The sequence below is a fragment of the Tiliqua scincoides genome, chromosome 16 (genome assembly GCF_035046505.1).
Source record: "Tiliqua scincoides isolate rTilSci1 chromosome 16, rTilSci1.hap2, whole genome shotgun sequence".
Taxonomy (NCBI): domain Eukaryota; kingdom Metazoa; phylum Chordata; class Lepidosauria; order Squamata; family Scincidae; genus Tiliqua; species Tiliqua scincoides.
The window spans coordinates 311,243-325,000 of NC_089836.1; the positions used below are offsets into that span (position 1 = coordinate 311,243).

General features: G+C 48.6%; 1 long non-coding RNA gene and 1 pseudogene across 1 annotated transcript in view; both read left to right on the plus strand.

The window, feature by feature from the left end:
* Positions 1-7,710: 7,710 nt before the first annotated feature.
* LOC136635798 (5S ribosomal RNA) lies at positions 7,711-7,824 on the plus strand (annotated as a pseudogene).
* A 3,514-nt stretch (positions 7,825-11,338) lies between these two features.
* The window catches only part of LOC136635398 (uncharacterized), a 4,294-nt gene continuing 1,874 nt past the window's right edge, over positions 11,339-13,758 (plus strand). The window contains exons 1-2 of the long non-coding RNA XR_010793388.1: positions 11,339-11,463; positions 13,531-13,626. This is a non-coding gene — a long non-coding RNA (uncharacterized lncRNA). The remainder of the gene's footprint in view (positions 11,464-13,530; positions 13,627-13,758) is intronic.

Sequence of the window (13,758 nt, forward strand, 5' to 3'; positions counted from 1 at the left end):
ACAAGAGACCTCATCCTGGTGCCCTCCCTTGCATCTGGCCTTCTGACATAGCCCATTTCTAAAATCAGGAGGTTGCGCATACACATCATGGCTTGTACCCCGTAATGGATTTTTCCTCCAGAAACTTGTCCAATCCCCTTTTAAAGGCATCCAGGCTAGATGCCATCACCACATCCTGTGGCAAGGAGTTCCACAGACCAACCACACGCTGAGTAAAGAAATATTTTCTCTTTTCTGTTCTAACTCTCCCAACAGTCAATTTTAGTGGATGTCCCCTGGTTCTGGTGTTACGTGAGAGTGTAAAGAGCATCTCCCTATCCACTCTGTCCACCCCCTGCATAATTTTGTGTGTCTCAATCATGTGCCCCTGAGGTGTCTCTTTTCTAGGCTGAAGAGGCCCAAACGCCTTATGAGCCTTTCCTCATAAGGAAGGTGCCCCAGCCCAGTAATCATCTTAGTCGCTCTCATTTGCACCTTTTCCATTTCCACTATGTCTTTTTTGAGATGTGGCGACCAGAACTGGACACAATACTCCAGGTGTGGCCTTACCATCAATTTTGCAGGAGAAATGTTTTGAGGGCAAGTTGAAAGAAGCAGCCCGGAGTTTGCCCACCCAAGTGCAGCCCTCACCCACAGAGTCAAAGAGGAGCAGAGCTTCAAAGGGACTGCACAAGACTCAACAAAGCAGCAAGGAATTCTCTTACTCCCTGGTGCTTCTGCGTGAAAGACGGGCCTGCAAAGATTTTATTCAAGCCCCGTCAGGGATGTTTGGAAACTTGTATATGTATATATTTGGGTATATTTGCAGTTGTAAAAATGTCAGGCTTAAACACGGTGTTCCTTTGTGGATTAGCAAGACCGAGATCTGCTTATGACCAATCTCCACCACAGTCATCATCCAGCCAGGGCCGGCCCATCCATGAGGCCAACTGAAGTGGGCACTGCAAAGAGCAGGTTGGTGGGCAAGTGCCTTGCCAAGTGTCCACTTGCCTCCCTTGCTCCGCTTCCTTTTACTCCCTGGATTGCAAAAGGGAAGAGAGGAGAGGAAGAGGAGGAGGTGTGGAAGGGAGAGTGTTGAGCTAGGACGTCGGGGAGAAGCAGGGGAGCCTAGCACAGCATTAGATATGGGGAGCAACATTTGGCCCCATGGCACCTCAGGCATCTTGAGCCAGCCTTATGCCCGCCACTGTTACTGTCCCTTCTCTCTTCTTGGATTTGAGCAGAAGAGGAAGCAGGGGCGAGGACAGTGTTGCTGCTCCAGCTCACCCCTCCCCCACTTCCATTCTTCCTTTCCAATTCCAGGATACCTGGAGGAGGAAGAGCAGGAAGCAGAGGCAAGCGCCTCATGGATAGACTAACCCTACCCATTACGGTAAGGAGACTGCACCAGATCCAAGGTTGTGGCTTTCAATCCACTGATGGGTTTGCCCCTGATTTGCAAGTGCACAGCCCCAGGTGCCCTCCCTGGCATCTCCAAGGAGGGCTGGGGAAGATCCCGGAATGCAGCCCCGGAGATTCCCTCCCATTCAGTGTACACAATGCAGGGAGCAGCTGACTGCCAGTCTCCAGGTGAGCTGCTGCAAGATCCCTTCTTCCCTGGAAATACAGCATCCCTTCCTGCTGGGGGGCTGGGGTCACTGGTGTGCAGCTAGGAAGGGGGGGTCAGGTGAGGTGAAAGGCCCATTGCGAGTGAAGCTCAGCTCCAGGAGGGAGAGAGGCCCAACTCAAAACAAGGCAAACTTTTTGAGAGGTAGGTGGGTGCCCCCTTCTCACCTGAGCACGACCAAACAAAACAAAAACTTGATAGGTTATTCGATATGTGGAGGTCTCCCCTCTTCTTAAGAGCATGAAGTAGTGATGGAGGGAAAGTGATGTAGCTCCTTCATAAGCAGGGCTGGCCCAAGACCTCATGAGGCTTGAGACAGCAGGCCGAATGCTATCCCCCCCCTACCCAAAGTTGTGCCAGTCTCTGTTCATCCCACTTTCCAATCCCTCTACACTTCCTCACTGTACCATCTCTCCTTTTTCCAATCCAGAAAGGGGAAGGAAGAGAAGTGGCGGCAAATAGGCAGACAGAAAGGTGATCCTCACCAACATGCTGCCTGATACAATAGTTTCAATTGGCCTCATAGATGAGCCGGCCCTGATCCTAAGAAGCCAGCTCTGCATACACATTCAACCCCTGGTGGCATCTCCAGGTTGGACTAGCAAAGGCCCCTCTCTGAGAGCCCAATCCCATGTGTGTCTACTCCAAAGTAAGTCCCATTATATTCAATGGGGCTTACTCCCAAGTAAGTGGGCCCTGAGACTCTAAAGACAATTGGCACTTTCCGATGATCTTGGGAAATGGAGGGGTCAAAGGAGATAAGTGAGGCCTGCACAGACATTCTTAGGATGTAACCTCATCAAATGTGGTAAGAGCTCACTTTGCAGAAGTGGGAAGCCCCCATCAAAAGCTTAACAACATGGGACAAATGGTCATTCCAAGGGGAAAAATCACATGCCATTGAAGTTACCAGGCTGATTATAAATAGAAATATTTTTATAGACAAATAGGGAGTAAAACTTCCAGTTTCTTGGCAGTAGGGTCCGGAAGTTGGCAAGGAACAGCCAGGAACATGTGAGATAACCCAACAAGCAGCACCTGTTAAGTGACTCATCCTTTTTTGGAAATCCCATCTTAATGTGTTGCTCGTGGTCCAGGGCTCCGTCTGCAGATGGAGCAGGAGTAAGACCCCTTTCTGAGACCCTGGAGAGCCTCTGCCTATCCGTGTAGAGCAGTAATTTTCACCCCTTTCCATCTCATGGCCGGCTGATGACAAGGTGCTAAAACGGTCATCTGTTTTTTGAGAAGGCACATTGAACTGCCAGGGTGGGGGGCTCACATCCCCCAATGGCCCTACTCGTAAATGACTTTCCCCAAACTCCCGTCACATACCTGAGCACCATTTGTGCCACACCAACGTTGCTGCGGCACACTGGTGGAAAATCACAGGTGTAGATGATCCAGAGTTAGATGGGCCAACACTTTGGAAAGAGAAACACGTTTCTGAAGAATAGAAAGAATCACATTTCTATCCCTCCCCATTCATCCATCCATCTATCCTCCATAGCCAGCCAGCCAGCCAGCCAGCCAGCCAGCCAATCTATCTATCCATCTATCCATCTATCTATCTATCTATCTATCTATCTATCTATCTATCTATCTATCTATCTATAGGAACGCAAGGCGGCTTACAACAATGAAAAACATGGTTTAAATACAAGATAAAAACATTTTCATAGATAGATAGATAGATAGATAGATAGATAGATAGATAGATAGATAGATAGATAGATAGATAGATAGATAGATAGATAGATAGATAGATAGATAGATAGATAGATAGATAGATAGATAGGCTGGCTGGCTGGCTGGCTGGCTGGCTGGCTGGCTGGCTGGCTGGCTATAATTAGTTGTCATTAAAATTAGATAGATAGATAGATAGATAGATAGATAGATAGATAGATAGATAGATAGATAGATAGATAGATAGATACTGTGATTAGCTAGCTAGCTAGCCATGTGAGTGGGTGGGAGAGGAATTGGTTTGCTGTGCATGGTGGAATAAAAGGAAATGAGGTCTGGGTGGTCCAGCTGATGCAAGGAATTGAATTCTTTTCTGCCCCCAGTTGAAGTCTGAGTCAGAAAAGAGGCTTGAGATTGTACTTTATAAACCTCTGAGATTTGGATTTTTGAGCCAAGGAATAAAAGTCTGGTTGTTTATGTCACTTTTGGTGCTATTAAAAGAATAGAATTTCCACCCACAAAAACGTGTGGTGACCTCGCACACGCACCAGAGTCAGCTGGATATTTTCAGCCCAGGCCTGTAGTTTCCCCAAGGGTGACCATGGCTCTTAGGAGCCCTTGACAAAATTACATTTCCCAGTGGTGTAAGCCACGGGGAGTGGGTCAGATGCAGAATAGGATCTGATATGGGTTCAAATTATATAGAATAATCTCTTCTTGCAGCTCATACAGGCAGGAAAGTACATGTGCAATGTTCAGAATGAATATCAAGATTAAAAATGCAAATTTCAACCCCACACTTAGGAGAGGTGGAAAGGCCAGTGAATTTTGCCCTGACTTCCCTCCAGCGGGTGTCACAGCACCATCTAGTGGTCCTCTCTACACTTGTACTATATTTCTTTGCAAGGTTCCAGCCCCACCTAATTTCTCAACACTTGCGCTTGGCATCTGTCATTCGAGTCCACTTTGGAAGCACCATCGCCGTGAACTCAGGATGCGTCAAAGAGCGGGCAAAGAACCAGAGGCATCCCTCAGAAAGTATAAGACAGCAATGTTAAGATGTATCAATGCACCTAGGCTGGAATCCTGTATGCACTTTCCTAGGAGTAAGTCCCATTGAACATAACAGGGCTTACCTCTCAGTAGTCACGCATAGGCTTGTGCTGCTGGATTCACCCCTCTCCAATTTAACCTCCTTGTTTGTAGACAGAGATATTGAGGGAGAGGGAATTGGTTTAGGAGGGTCACGATCCCCAGCCGTGGCAGCTATAACAACAACCAAGGGGGGGGGGTCACCATTTTTTCCCCAGAATTCCCTACCACTACATCATCACATAGCTGTAACAGAATTATTCACCCCAGATCCAGCTCCCCAATTACAGCTGACCTACAATCCCATTGCCAGGTTCAAGTGGCTTCCAAAATTCAGCAGCAGTTAAAATTCCATTTCCAAGTTGAGATCCACAGAAATGAAGCCAATGACCCCCTGGGAAGATACCTTCCTTTCCATTGCAACATCCCCTAGGGATGTATATCCTCAAGGGCAATAGGATGGTCTACCTCAGCCATTTTCAACCAGTATGCCATGGTACATTGGTGTGCCACAAATGGTCCGCAAGTGTGCCTCGGGAATTTGGGGGAAGGCCATTTATTAGTAGCGCCAATGGGTGATGCGAGCCCCCCACTGGCAGCGTGGTGTGCCTTGTCCAATGTCAAAAACCTCATAGTGTGCCTTGACAACTTGAGCACCTTGTCGGTGTGCCCCGAGATGCAAAAGGTTGAAATTCACTGGTCTACCTTCTTAATGAGAAGAGCAGGTAAAAAATAGATATGCCAAGAAAGGAGAAGTGGATACAGAGTGGATAGAGAGATGCTCTTTACACTCTCACATAACACCAGAACTAGGGGACATCCACTTAAATTGAGTGTTGGAAGAGTTAGGACAGACAAGAGAAAATATTTCTTTACTCAGCATGTGGTTGATAGCATGTGTGAAACTCCTTGCCACAGGATGCAGTGACGGCGTCTGGCCTAGATGCCTTTAAAAGGGGATTGGACAAGTTTCTAGAGGAAAAATCCATTATGGGTTACAAGCCATGATGCGTATGTGCAACCTCCTGATTTTAGAAATGGGCTATGTCAGAATGCCAGATGCAAGGGAGGGCACCAGGATGCAGGTCTCGTGCTGTCTTGTGTGCTCCCTGGGGCATTTGGTGGGTCGCTGTGAGATACAGGAAGCTAGACTAGATGGGCCTATGGCCTGATCCAGTGGGGCTGTTCTTATGTTCTTATGTAGAAGGACAAAAAACCCATGATATATTTGTATGACAAGATGGCAATATGTGCATAAAATGGCATTTTCCTTCCCATTTTGGTCATAATTACATGGTCCTAATAATTTGGTGATAATTACATGAACATGAATCTATGAATAGCTATTGTGATCCAGTTTAGGATGTGTATTTATTTAACCTCCCAACAGCTTCTATTAAGAGGAGAAGCTCTACTTCAATGGGAGAGTTTGGTACCCAGAAAGTCTTCGGTTCTCCAGGAAAGACACGTGTGTGAAATATTGGAGAGATGCTGCCAGTCTCCATTGGTAACCAAGACGGAGCCTTGGTATAGCCTTGGTCTGGTAAACAGACCAAGGTCAGAGGCTTCATGCGTTTACATACAAGGTCCAAATGGTCTCCAGGGCAGTAGAGTTAGAGGCTGGTTTGCTTAAGGCGGAATGCAAGAGCAGCTCAGCCATTGGACAATGCAAGATGATGCCACACAGAAGCCTGAGAATTCCTTAGGAAGGAAGGGGCGACCACCTAGCAACCAGGAGAGCACCTTGCCCAGATTGCGATAGCAGTAGAGGACAGAGCACTGAGGACAGGTAAGAGGAGGATGAAGGGACTGAAGTCTGCATGCAGGGATGCTGTATGTGTATGGGCACAAGCCTAACCAGGTCTGCTCAGAAGTAAGTCCTATTTCGTTCAATGGGGCTTACTCTCAGGAAAGTGTGGTTAGGATTGCAGCCTAACTCACCTACATAAGAACAGCCCCACTGTTCTTTGGGACAGTGGTTCTTTGGGATTTTAGAGATGGGTCTTTCCCAGGCTAGAGACACCAAGGATGAACCTACTGCGTGCAAGGAAGGGCTCTTGCACCAGTGGTGTGGGCCATGCAGGTGTGTGTGTGTGTGTGTGTGTGTGTGACACTACTACAGACCAAAAAATTTTTAATCTAAGTATTTTTGAATAATACTATCATGTTATATATCATTTGATGTGTAATTTCATGCAGAATGCAACAAAACAAACCACGTTTAAATATCTCTATTCTATCAAAAGTTATAACAAAAAAAATGTGGGGAAGCAGCAATGGTGCATCCATTACTCAAGCAGAGGCTTGACAAGCACCTGTTGGAGATGCTCTAAGATGATTTCCTGCCTACGGAAGGGGGTTGGACTAGATGACCTTTTAGACCCCTTCCAACTCTATGATTTGATGATCCCCATGGCCTAACCCCACCCAATGACAGGTCCATCATGGGGGTGACACGCCAAGTTCCTGCACCAGGTGATGCAAACCCTAGTGACAACACTGTCTACCATCAGGCCGAGGTCCACTAGTGGCAAATGCTGCGTCCCACAGGTAAGTTTGCATCAGATCAGGCTGCATGGCTGTCACCCCTTACCGCAGACCTCTGGAGAAGATCTTCTGCAAAGAGTTCTTGACTGAACATCTGTTTACTCCTTCCCCAACATCTGTTGGAGAAGCTGAGGTGAAAGACTTGGCTGTGTGATGCTCAGAGAGCTGGGAAAGTTCAGTCAAATCATGACTTTGCCTGGCTCTTTGATCAAGGAGATTGGATGGGGTCAAGTCTGGGTCTGTCCTAGTCGGGTCACATTCAGCGTCAGGGATTATGGGGAGGTCAGACAGCTGCTTTGTCTCAGAAACAGAGGCAGGCTGGGCCATTGAGATACAGACTTGGAGCAGTGCAACCACAGAGTGCTGTTCTTATGAACAGCAAACCCTTTCACCATTCCCCTCTACATCCTTGTGGGCTGAGGCATACTCTGTTGAAGGACTGCAGTCCAGGGCCGGCCCAAGACCTCCTGACATGGCATGCCAAATGCTTCTCCTCTTACCTCTCCAATTCTCTAGCTCAGAGCTCTCCTCGTGCCCTCCTCCTCTGGTCCCCTTCTTCTTTTTCCAATCCAGGGAGTATAAAAGGGAAGAGGAGTGGAGGCAATTGGGAGGGCAGAGATGAACACACCCCACAAATCTGCTGCCACTTCAGTTGGCCTCATGGATGGACCGACCCTGCCATAATGAGCCTTCCTCACTAGGTTGGTCCAGTAGAGTTCTAGGTAGGATTAACCAAAACAACTCTGTCTCTCCAGCTTCCCCCCCCCCCCAATCTGAACAAGACCAACTGTTACCCTGCACATGCCTGATCTCGTCTGATCTCGGAAGCTAAGCAGGGTCAGGCCTGGTTAGTACTTGGATGGGAGACCGCCTGGGAATACCGGGTGCTGTAGGCTTCTACCATAGTCTTTCCAGACTGAAGGTTGCCAACCATCTCCCTATACTGAACACTATTTCGCGATCTCGTCTGATCTTGGAAGCTAAGCAGGGTCAGGCCTGGTTAGTACTTGGATGGGAGACCGCCTGGGAATACCGGGTGCTGTAGGCTTATACCATAGTCTTTCGAGACTGAAGGTTGCCAACCAAACAGGTGGATCTCAGGCTTTTTTTAGGCACTTCTGGGCTCTGTTCCTTAAACACCAGGCTCCCCATTTTCCAGGGACTGCCATCACCAGACCCTGCTGTGGGTATAGTCAGTTTTAGAGTGTGGGGACTCACCATGACATAACACCACAAAGAATCAACCCCAAACATCTTTTGTTAGAAGTTCTTATTTTTTTTTTCCTCCTGACACTTATTTCCTCTCTGAAACTAATTTGCTAGCTGATCCCCAATGCTTGAGAGCCGAACCAAAGCAGATATTGTGTTTAAAGTAAATGTTTTTACTTTACCAGATGGGCCGTTGGTCTGATCCAGTGGGGCTCTTCTTGGGTTCTTATTTTTGAATGCCTGCTCTGAACCGGTCAGCCCTACTTCTCAGATTTGGCCCCAGGGTTTCTGTTGCTGACCCTGATCGACGGAGAGGGGCCTGTTTCCCACCACCACCACCAACCCTGGAAACTTGAAAAGACTTGAAAAGTTCTGTTTCCCACCCCTTGACAGAAGGCACAGCAGTGTCAAGAAGGCATAACTGAGCCCTAGAAGGTTTCCCCACCACCTGTTAAAGCAGTGGAGAATCAACCCCATTTCCTAATGCCTCTGGGTGACTTCTAGTGGGAAATGGTCCAGCTATTTCAGAGAAATCATGAGATGGCATCGGGGTGCACTTGCTCCTTCCTCCGCAGCTACTATCCTTCTTTTCAATCTCTGAATCATAGTCGTTCCAGTTATGCACAATTATTCAGAGCGACAGGGCTGGCCAGGCCTGGGATCTTTGCATCAAAAGTTCTCATCTCTCCCACCGGAAGTGCATCCGTCACGGCACGGCGAGTGTCATGGAGAAATTGGCACCACAGGTGCTGGCGCAATGGAAACTTAGCAGTGCGGCTCAGCTGAGGTTAGGCCAACGGGTGAACCTCGGGAGCCATTTTCCCAGCATTTCAGGACACTGTGACTATCAAGCTAACCACATGAGACACTCGCTGTGCAGATCTGTGAATTCTGAAATGACTGGTGCTCTTCTGAGCATGTACAGTGGCATTTTCAAAGCCCTGCTGCCTCTGGCCGTGTTTTGGTTTCTCGTGAACTCTGCTTGTGCTGACTTAACGACATCAGAAGTCGTTTTCTCGTACTCACCATGCAAATAGGATTGGTACAGTCATCAGTGGCTTACAGCTGTTGATTGGCATACCAGATAGCTTGCCAACTGACCAGAAACACAAAAGTGGCCTGCTTGGCTTTGGGAAGATCTACAGGCAGAAGGGAGTTAGAAGATGCCTTCATATAACATGTGAGCAGGTCAGGGCACAAAGGACGAAACCTCCCCTTTAGTCCAAATTTGCATTTCTACAGCATGTTGCTCCTGAACCTGGAGGTTCCATTAAACGATAATAGCTAATAGACTTTGATGAAAGCTATTACCAAAGTGCCCATCCATGAACCAATGGAAGTAGTCAGTTCAGGAAGCTGATTGGGGGGGGGGGTCCCCATCTCTGTTCACCTTCTTGCCCCCATTGCTCCCCTTTCGCCTTCCACCCCCTTATTTGGAGATGGAAGAGAGCAACAGGGTGGAAAGGGAGTGCTGAGCTAAGGTGTATAAGGAAAGGGATCTAGCTAAGAAGCTAAATGAGAGGTGCAGAGGCTGGCACTTCATTGCATTAGCAGGGGCCATATTTAGCATGCCACCCCAGGAGGTCTTGGGCCAGCCCTGGAATTTAAGAACATGAGAACATAAGAAGAGCCCGGCTGGATGAGGCCAAGGGCCCATCTAGTCCAGCTTCCTTCCCATTCAACCCACAGCCTCATGACTGAGTAGGATTTGAACCCAAGTCTCCCTGTTCCTAAGCTCAGGCTGCAATCCTCCACCCACTTTCCTGGGAGTAAGCTTCATTAAATACAGTGGCGCTTACTCCTGAGCAAGCACGCTTAGGCGCACACTGTAAAACACTCCAAGTCTAAGCCAAGCCTGAAGCAACAGGTGACACAGTTTGCACAGCAGCTGCCTGGCCCAGTCGCAGGCCTCCCCTCTCTCCCACGACAGAGGAGTTTGTTCATGTAAACATCTGCATTCCTTAGTCTTGAATCTACTAAGCTCTAGCGACATGGATGCTCTTCTCGAGCCTCACCCCTTCCCACAGACGGGAAAGTTGTCTTATAGGGTGAAATCATTTCTGACCCTCTGGCCCACCCTTTGAAAAAATAAGCAGAGCCAGGAATCGTGCTAGAGTTTGGGCAGCTGCCTGTCCAGAGGAGAAAGAGGCCAGTGGTGGCCCTGCCATTAAATCAAAGGGGCAAATGCCCTGGGCGCCTCCAGGACCGCCCTGAAGCCTCTCAACATGGTCCAAAACTGTGCTTGCCGGAAGCACAGTTAAAAATGTTGGGGAAGTTTCAGGAGGCTACCCTGATGCGTCTTGGAGTCATGCGAGGCTCTGGGTGCTCCAGGTATGTGGGGGGGGGGAGATTTGCTTGTGGGGGGACACAGCATTCCACAGGGGGCACCACTGCAGACCTTTGCCCCGGGGCGTGGGACTGGGGAGGTCCACTTCTCAGGTCTGCAGCTGTTGGCAACCTTCAGTCTCAAAAGACTCTGGTATCGTGCTCTGAAAGGTGGTTCTGGAACAGCGTCTAGTGTGGCTGAAAAGGCCGATTCGGGAGTGACAATCCCTTCCACACCGGGAGCAAGTGCAGTCTGTCCCTGGTCTGTCTCCCTGGCTGTGGGCCTTCCTTCTTTGCCTCAGTCTGTTGGCCAAGTGTCTCTTCAGGTCTTCTCGGGTCTACAAGATGCTTTTATTAGTAAGCAGGGAGGCTTTAGGATTTGGCAGGGACCAACTGCCCCGCCTTGTCCAAATACTGCGTCTTTTCCAGGGGCTGCCTGCTTGCTGGAGTAGCTTTTCATTTTCTCAATGGAGTCTCACTGAGAAAGAGAACTGTTTGCTTTGGTTTCCACTTATTCTGCTGCACAAACCAATTTGCAAACTTTTTTTAAACTGCAAAGCAGAGTACAAATATTCTCAACCATGACAGAGTCATTGGTGAAGTTGGCACCTGTTCGTTTTTGAACTTTAGTGGGCAAGACCTCCTCGTCTTGGAACCGCCAACAAAGGGGCAGCACTCAGCCTGCCTCGTCTTGCAGGTAGGATCTCTCCGTCCCCAAACAGGGGCGGGAAGGAGGGACACCTGGCCTTCTCTCTGCCTCACCCTAATGTGAAGTCAACAGAGGAGCTGTGAGTCACAGCTGTCAACCACATGACTTCCTACTAGGCAACACCACAGAGGGTGTGATGAAACACACTGCCCAGGGGAGGAAATAGGTAAAAAGACTGGCAGCCATAAACCAGCTGCTTGGAAAGAAAAGGCGGAGAGCCCCGGTGTGAGAGAGAGAGGGGCAGAGAAGATAAACCTCACCCCCAGCAACATGGCCTGAATTATTATTGCTGGTAAGTGGGGAGCCAGGCCTGAAATGAGAAGCTCCTTCTCCGACTGCTGACACAACTTCCATACTTTCTCTTACTTCCTCACCCTGAACTTTACCTTCTGCACGTCAAGGGGTCTGCTTTGGGGGTTTTCCTTGCTGGGGGGGGGGCAGGTGCACCTGTTGAGTTGTTACCTGTGCTGCAGGTGCCTGAAGCACAGAGCACCAGCTAGGGACATTTATAATGCTTTACTTGAGTGTGCAAAGCACTTCCCGCCCCTCCCAAATCAGGGGGTGGAAGGAGGAAGGCAAGAAAGGCAGGGAGAAATGGGTGCCACCCTCCATTCTGCTGGAGCTTCAGCTGACCTCACGATGGGCCAGACCCTCCTCCGCTTCCTTTCCCTTCGCAGTGCTGTGCCGTCAAGCATCCAGCTTTGAAAGCACATGGAAAAGTTTCTGTCCCTCTTACTTTGTTTTCAATTAGTCTAAGAATAAACCTTTGGGATCTGATGATGTAAGACGTGAAAAAATGTTGCACAGCCATCTGAAAACTTTGTTGTGTTTGCCTGTGTGTGTGTGTGTGTGTGTGTGTGTGTTCCTCTTCTGCTTGCGTTTAACTTGCTGTTTGCAGTAGTTTTGGTCACCCATCGCTTTCTTGCGATAGCCAGAGCCGGCTCAACCATGAGGCCGACTAAAGCTGTCGCCTCAGGCCACAGATCGGCGGGGGTGCTGTTACATGAAAATCCCCTTTCCCCTTCCAAGTTGTGTTTTTATATCTGGTTATGTATTTTGGACTAAAATGCAGGCCTAAAACTTCTCTTACAGGCCACAAAAGGAGTCAAATCATAAGCTAACTCATTTCTCATGTTGTTGGCCACCTTCAGTCTGGAAAGACTCCTTTTCTCTAGGAACACTGGATATGTCTTTATTGTTTAAGTCAATCACTGAATATGCAAACACCTTAAGGGAGGAGGGCCTTGGCAGCAAAGTCTAAATACCTAGCCTCCACCTATTGTTAACTAAATCACAGCCATTAAGCTACATCCCGACTCCAAAGTCCAGTAGCAACAGGAAGCAAGCTACCCCCCCTCCCCCAGAGTCAGCCTCTGCTGATAGCTGATTTCTGGACCCTCCCACTGTTTTACATACTCCACGTGTACCTGTGTGTATACTGAGCATGTGCACAGCTCTGGGATGCACCCGGTCATTCTAGGTCAGCTTCCAGCTCAGCCAAGCCCCTTTTAAGAGAGAACTCCGCCACATGGCTCTCTCTCTGGCTGCCCCCTCCAAGGCAAAAGGTCCTCCACAGGACTCTCCCCTCCCCAACTGCTCCCCGGGACAGGTAACTATCCTACGTTTCTGAAATTCTTTCCCTTCTTCCCCATTTATTCCTCCCTTCTTCCCCCATCTTTTGTTAGCAAACTGGGTTAAACAGATCAAGGGACCCCTAAAATCCTTCCCTACAACCGATCCATTTCTGATTCCTTCCCGGATGCACCAAACACATAGCACATGCAACCACCATAAAAGCTAGGTACATTTTTCAAGTACTAGAACCAAGAAATCTGTATTATGTTTACCTATGTGTTTTTGTAATAAAAATATAATCTTTGATTGAATGTTATCTTTCTCCCAGTCTCCTCTTTAAGCTAAACAAGGGGTTTTCTCTGCATTACGCTATTTTGTTATCCAGCCTGTGATCCTATAAAGTTTCCAAAAGGGTAATATAATAATTCCCCTTAAAACATAACAGCCCTTTTTGGTAATAGTGCCCATCCCCTGCGGTGTTTGCCTCCTCTGCTCCTTGAGCTTCCCTCCCTAGCTTGGGGGTGAAGAGGAAGGGGAAGAGTGGAGGGGATGAAAGTGTCAAGCTAGAGCATGGGAGAGCACAAGGAGCAGAGGCTGGGTAAAGGGGGCAGCATTTGGCAGGAGGAGGCCTGTGTTTAATTGGCTGGACTATGACTTGTTGCTACTTTCCTGATATCAGTGGACTTTGCATACGGAGAGGTAAAGCAGGTTTTAAAATGTCAACTACTTCCTTAACGCAACACTTTCAAAGCTTGTCTGTCTCCTCTCCTCTCCTCGCCTCCAGCCTGCCGTTATGTGGCAAGGAAGATCATGGGATGTTGCTGCTGCTGCTGTCAGGACGATGATGAAGAGCCGCCCCCGCGGGGACTGAGGCCTGGAGGTAGGACAGCTGCGGAGGCCTCGGGAGCAACTCCTTGAGAACACGAGAGCGGCCCCGGCACTGGAACATGAGGCCCATCTAGCCCAGCACCCTGGGAAAGCCCATTGGCACTTTACAAAGGGCACAGTCAAA